Source organism: Camellia sinensis, chromosome 8 (genome assembly GCF_055761805.1).
Source record: "Camellia sinensis isolate YWXY chromosome 8, ASM5576180v1, whole genome shotgun sequence".
Classification (NCBI taxonomy): Eukaryota; Viridiplantae; Streptophyta; class Magnoliopsida; order Ericales; family Theaceae; genus Camellia; species Camellia sinensis.
Genome location: NC_138968.1, coordinates 9,863,224 through 9,870,492, shown reverse-complemented (window position 1 = coordinate 9,870,492; position 7,269 = coordinate 9,863,224). Strand labels below are relative to the sequence as shown.

The following is a 7,269-nucleotide window of genomic DNA, read 5'->3' as shown; positions in this document are numbered from 1 at the left end:
TTGAGAGTTTAAAAGAAAAATTAATTGAAAAGTGAAGATGTGGGGCTGTGACTGTGTCAGCAGGGCACGTGGTTGTATGTGTGTCAGTTAAGACTAGCCCCCAAAAAAATAATTGAAAAGTTAGGGAGGACGTGACCCTTTGGTCCTATGTTCCTCCGCCTCTGGTTACGGTATTGCTATATTAAAATTACTTTGAATTATTATATTTTTTAAGATCATAATCAAATAGAACAAAAAGTTACGTTGTTCATGGAAAAATGTTTTTTTCTGAAAAAAACATAGCGATAATTATTTTTTATAAATTAATGATGAATGATAGGACTGAAAATTAGAAACTGAAAAGCTTGGTTGGGTTGTTTATGTTATCCTTTTCTCTTCTTTTCTACCACTCTGACTTGATTTTGGCTTTACAAAGTGATATGGGTATAGAGAGTGGGAAGATGTGTGGTTTGTATTGTGTTTTGGTAGTGGTTCTTTGTGTGAGAGAGAAGATATAGGGGAGGAAATGTATCACCTTTGCTTGGCTTGGTTGTTTTCATGGGCATACAAGACAGGGTGATAGTCTGATAGGGATCATGATAGACGAGATTCCAAAAGGGAAAAGCGGAAACACCAAAGAGTCTTTTGCTTTTCCATTGCCTCTACCAAAATCTCAATGCATTTTAATTACACGATGTAGTGGAAACCTTAAAATTAGAGAATCTCAAAATCTAAAGGTAGGATAGAAAATTGAGAATGAATAGGTCCAACCTATCACGTGCCATGTGCTTAGATAATAGTGCAAGGACACAAGATTATTTTATTTAAAATATACAAGAAAAAAAAAAAAAAAAAAAGTGATTACGTATCTTTCTACAATTGAAAAGGGCACACTACCTATGGTATAAGCCGAACTAAGGTTAAGTTTGGCATGATTGAAAAAAAATAAAAAGTTAAAAAGTCACTATCCTATTTAAGTCACATCATCTTATTTAAGTCAAATCACCTCTCTAACACATCACTTCAAATTCAACCCAAACCCAACTCATATTTCATAAAAAGTCAAAAAGTGCACTTATTTAGTCTTCCCAAACTAGGCCTAAATAAAAAATTTCTCCTTAAAGCTGGCATTTCCCATTTAGCCTCCGTTTGGAAAGTGGATTGATTTTTTGACTTTTTTGACTATTTTAGCTTAGGTTGAAAAGTTTGGTTTGGGAAGGACTTTTTGACTTTTTTAGCTTTTTTTTGTGAGAGAAAAATGTAATGATTATGGGTTTGATGTGATATTTTATTTTTTGTGGCTAAAATAGCCTCTTTTGTCTTTTGTGGCTAAAATAGTGAAAAAAATCCCGTTTAACTCTTGCCAAACGGAGCCTTCAAGTTAGTTGCAAAACTATGAATAAATATGCATATCATGTGTAAAATGAACTGATGTATTATTATTGATTGATTACAAGATTGATGCGTATTTTGTATATTACAAGGATGTATTATATAGGAGAGGTTTTGGGAGAGGAGGTGAGGAGTGAGTGGTGGAGGTAGGTTTGGTGGAGTGTAGTAGGTGATAGGAGTGAGTGGTGGAGGTAGGTTTGGTGGAGTGTAGTAGGTGATAGGAGTGAGTGGTGGAGGTAGGTTTGGTGGAGTGTGTAGTAGTAATTTACATTTACATTAACAGCCCCCCTCAAACTCAAGGAGGATAGGTACTAGCCAACTTGAGTTTGGAGAGAGTAACAAAACAGAAAAATAAACTGATAAATAAAACAGGATAGGAGACACGGTATGGTCGTGTCAGACCGATGTAGCAGACAGTTTATGGGGTCGTGTCGGACCGATGTAGCAGACAGTTTATGAGGTCATGTTGGACCGTTGTAGCAGACACTGTGTGGTCGTGTCAGACCGATGTAGAAGACAGTTTATGGGGTCATGTCGGACCGATGTAGCAGGACAGTTTACGGGGTCATGTCGGACCGGTGTAGAAGACAGTTTACGGGGTCATGTCGGACCGTTGTAGCAGACAGTTTACGGGGTCATGTCGGACCATTGTAGCGGACAGTTTACGGGGTCATGTCGGACCGATGGAGCAGACAGTTTACGGGGTCATGTCGGACCGTTGTAAAAGACAGTTTACGGGGTCATGTCGGACCGTTGTAGAAGACAGTTTACGGGGTCATGTCGGACCGATGAAGAAGGTTGTGATGATGTACCAAGGGGGCGACTTAGGGAGTGCGCCATGAGTGACTTATACATGATACTGTGTATAACCCCCCCTCAAACTCAAATAGGTTGGAAGAGAGAAACCTATTTGAGGTTGAAACAAAGGGATTGAGAAAGCTGCCCAAAAGAGATGCATGGATATATACATCAAACTCTCAAAAGTCGTGCCTCAAAAAGGCGTGCCCGCACCCTCAAAAGGCGTGCCATCAAAAGGCGTGCCCGAATGCATCAAAAGGCGTGCCATGAAAAGGCGTGCCAGTTTGTCGGCGAGAAGAGGCGCGCGATGCGCGTGGCTGCCTCGGCTATTTAACCAAGACGGAGCTGAGGCCGAGGCAGAGGCTCAGACAAGAAACTGAGAGAAACCTCTGAAGAAGTCTGCGTTGTGCTGAGAGAGAGAGGCTGTAACACTGTTGTGCTGAGAGAGAGAGTCTGTAACACTCTGTTGCGAGAGAAAATGGCTTCGTCGTCCCGTGGTCTACTTACTCTCTTTCCCGACCTCAACGAGTCCACAAGAGAGATAGCAGGTGCGGTGTCCCGTGAACCTCAACCAAACACCACTGGGTTTGCTCCGTTGAACTTTCCGATGCAGTCGGTGGAGCAAAAAATGGCTGTGCAGTCGGATGTGGAGGCCAATCAGTATACTCTGAAGGCATGTGTGGAAAGCATGACGGCGGTCACAAACTTGTCGAACCGGCTGCAGAGTAGGACAAATGAGGTGCAGCATTTAAACTCCCAGCTGGCTCTGCTCCAACGCATGTATAAGGATGCGCGAGCAGAGATAAGCGTGCTAAGGGCAGAAAACAAGGAGCTGAAGCGGAAGGCCACCGTGATGTTCCGATTTGGAGGGCCGCCATATGCTGCAGTGGAGGAGCAGGGAGTAGTGATCGTGCCCAGTGGAGGGGGAAACACGGAGGCAACACCGTCAAGGGCCGCTCAGGACGGGGGCAAAAAGAAGAGACCGGCGGAATAGGCGAAGAAGTGAGGTCGGTTGGTGGCCGGCTGCAGAAAAGAAAACAAAGCTGTTGTTGTTGTTTTTTTTTTTTTTTTTTTTTTTTTTTTTTTTTTTTGTAAAATGATGATCGGGGTTGATTCTGGAGATGAATAAAATATGGGTGTTGTGTAAATGTGGAAATTGTTGGATTTTTTTTTTTTTTTTTTTTTTTTTTTTTTTTTTTAAAAAGATATATATATATATAAAAAAGTGGGGAACAACATGATGTCTACCATCAATGAAGGTTTAGAAAAAAAATAAAATTTGATTAAAAAATAAAGTGGGCAAAAGGTAGATGGGTTTAAAAAATAAAAAAGAGAATGGGTGTGTGTGCAAGATTGGTTTAAAAAAATAAAAAAAGGAGGATGGGTGTGTCGGCAAAAGGGAAAGGATGATATGGCTGCCCAAAAGTGTTTTTATTGTGGTGCATCCAGACTTTGAAAGGTGAAAAATTATAAAATAAATAAAAGTGTTTTTATTGTGTGTCCACCTCAACAAACTCCACTCATTCAAACAAGTGGTCTTAGTATATGTTAGTGCTGCCCAAAAGTGTGAGGTGGTAGTGTCCAGAGACGAAGGTGCCAACTTTGAATCTAACCCGTCCTTGAATCCTGATGGTAAGAATGACTGTTCCATCGGCCTGGTCCTGGCTGAGTCCAACGCCGTTGTATGGAGCCACGGGGACGTTGACGCCTGACACTATGGGTGACCAAACGTTGATTTCCTTGTGGCCCTGATACGTGGATGGTATGGCGGTGTAGTAGGTGATCTGCTGGTTCTGGTAGATGGCGAAGATGTCGAGCTTGTCGTAGTAGACACCGATCTTGTCGTTTGGGTTACGGGATGCGATGGTGACTAGAATGGTGGAGGTGAGGAAGTTTGGTGCCGTGACGTTGAAGGCGTAGACGGTGGCGTCTTGGAGGACGAAGCGGGGTTTCTTGGGCTGGAGGATGGCCCATATTAGGAGGACGATTATTAGGATGATGAAGATCAAGATGAGGAGTCCACCGAAAAACCGCCGGAGCCTCTTCCTCCGCTTGTCCTTGTGGTGGCTGCACTCCTTCTCCGACATATGTTCCCTCCTCTCTTGGTCCTCGTGCTTTTCTTTGGTATTGATTGGGAGAGAGAATGAGATGGCAGTGTGTGTGTGTAGCTCTGATTGTGCTGTGTGGTTGAGATCCGACGTGCAGAAATAGTTGGAAGATGAGAGGTCCGGCGGGCGGCCAAGGCGAGGCTGCCGCCCGCCGGTGAAGCGAAAATATTAGGTTCTTAACCTAGCTCTGATACCATGTAAAATGAACTGATGTATTATTATTGATTGATTACAAGATTGATGCGTATTTTGTATATTACAAGGATGTATTATATAGGAGAGGTTTTGGGAGAGGAGGTGAGGAGTGAGTGGTGGAGGTAGGTTTGGTGGAGTGTAGTAGGTGATAGGAGTGAGTGGTGGAGGTAGGTTTGGTGGAGTGTGTAGTAGTAATTTACATTTACATTAACATCATGCATGAAAATGGTACATCTAATAAACACCATTTTAAGGCCTAACCAAGGATTCGAGACCCTAGAGTTTAATACTATTAGGGGTTTACAATTGGGTCGCTCAATCATGTAGCGGTACATAAATCACAAACTCGTATACAAGCGGAATTTGAACCTACACTTATGACACCGGTTTGTCTAAGCTTGAAAAGTTTGTCCTATCAACTATATATGTTGTCGCTCGAGTGATTGGTCCTGGAAAGAGTGGAACCTGAAACCTCAAGATTTATACCTCAAGGTCTTACATACTTGCCACAACGTTGTGTTTAATAAACGTCGTTTTACTCTTGACGTAAAACAATTGATAAGTAAGATTAAATCATTATCTTATCCTAAGACACAAAACAAGCATAAAATTTTGTTGCTCTGTTCATTAAGTGGAAACAAAACAATGAATCAAGTCCTATGTATAGTATGTCTCGAAACACAGGTAAGTAGGAGGAAGACCCATTTACCAATGTACCCAAGTTCAAAAAATCAATGCATACAGCAAACTACAAACAAAACCTACCTAAGGAAATGACAATCAAAGTTGCACGATCGCAATTGAATACGCATCGCCGCCAACCACTGGAACTGATTATTTTCCAACACAGCAAAGCAAAGATGGAATTAGGAAAAGACTATCAGGGTCAGAATCCTTCCTATTTCTATAAAAATTCTATTAATCATTAATATTTTTAAAAAAAATATATATATATATATATATCTTATTTTATAAATTAAATAGTTTTTCAATATAAAAAATATATCATATTCTTCTACAATTTTACATCCCTTTTTTATTTCTTTATCCTATTAGATATTACTTCTATAGTATTTGAATTTTTTTTTTATGTGTATATATATAGTTTATATATCATATTATACATACATGTGTGGTGGTATATATGGTAAAATTATTTTATTTATCTTCGGCCCTTCCAAAGATGAAATTCTAGTTTCGTCCCTACAGCAGAGTACATGGACGTTGGATCACTACCATTTGGTCCAGCAACAGTGGGCTAACTCCCAAATCAGAGCTTGCATATCATCCCCCGCAGAACAAATATGCCGACAACTCAGCGGAGCCCAAGCAATCCCATTTACCGAAGAGAAATGTTTTGATTTTCCACACATCTAGAGCTCAATTAGAGCTCTAGTTTTAAGGGAATGAATCACTGCTGTTTACCGAATGCCTGCCTCTCGGGCTTTGCTATGGACGGGTCCTATTGGCCAAACATATATCCTTCTATATCCTATTTCTCTCTTTAACTCCATAGTGGTAAAAACAAGTTGGGCCAAAATGTAGTGATATCGAGGCTATTGGGTTTGATGGGCTTACCCCTCAAAAAAATTAACTTATTCATTTTGTAAAGTGAATAGTTAATCATAAGCCAATAGTTAGATGTTCGAATTATTTTGATCTTATAAAATTCCCTATTAAATTCAGATCTCTTACAGTGTATTAATTGTAGTGCACCATGTAGTGTTTCAAAATGATGTTGTTTTGGGGGAAGGAAAAAATAATAAGGCAATTTCTTCTTCCTTTTTTTTTCTTCTTCCAAATTTTGTTATTTTGATGCATTGCAAGCGCTCTAGATTTCTATTATTTGGCTGCCAACATTCAATCAACATGATTTTTGGTAAGTATGCTCATTTTGATGAATCTTATCAAATAAATGGATCATATCATTCAAAAGTAGACTTAAAAAGTAAGTTCATCAAGCCTAATTAATAATACCTTTCAGTTGCTTCTCTTCTTTCTTTTTTTTTTGTTTAAATCAAAATCTGTTTGATTTTTAAATTTTTTTTTCCTTCATCAGAGTGTATGGGCTTTGTCGCTGCCAATCATCGAGGTATATGCAATCTCTCCTATATAGAAAAAGTAAATATTAGGCTAAAGAGTTTCGGAATAGGGTCCAGTTTGTCTCAAGTTGAGATCATGACTGGACCCGTCCAGTTCGACCCATGGGGTTCATTTTTTGGGCCCGTTTTGATAATCCAAACTGTTCAATGTGTAGAACTCGTCGAGTACTATATGCAAATAAAAAATCACGTTGATCGGATATCAATAGCTATGTGATCAAATCAGTTTTGTATAAAAAAAATAAACGGTGAAACAATTAACGGTTGATAAAAAACTGTTTTGTTCACATAGCTATCGATATCCGATCAACGTGATTTTTTACAAACATATAGTACTCGACGAGTTCTACACATTGAACGGTTCGGATTATTAAAACGAAACCCGTGATAGACCCCTACAAATCTAACAGCACAGTCCAGTCCGATCTTGGACTGGACCAAAGCCACTGTCTCGGAATAACCTCCAAAAAGAGACAGTAGAATGAAACATTTCCGTAAGTTTTGAGTATTTTTGAGTTATGGGCTCCAACTAACCAACTCAATCTACAGTAGATTAACGGATTGGGCCAGGCTCAATCTACAATGAATAAGCCCACCCATCCGAACCAGGGCCATCATTGAATTCCTAGGTCCCCTGTTTTTATTGTAGTTTCCTCTTCTCTTTGTTGTGATCTGTTTTATTATGACAGATTATA

General features: G+C 39.8%; 1 pseudogene across 1 annotated transcript; it reads right to left on the bottom strand.

Moving 5' to 3' along the window:
• Nucleotides 1–1,360: 1,360 nt before the first annotated feature.
• Nucleotides 1,361–4,324, bottom strand: LOC145797493 (NDR1/HIN1-like protein 1 pseudogene; annotated as a pseudogene). The gene has a single exon (XR_014339026.1). The product of XR_014339026.1 is annotated as an NDR1/HIN1-like protein 1 pseudogene (transcript).
• Nucleotides 4,325–7,269: the final 2,945 nt, after the last annotated feature.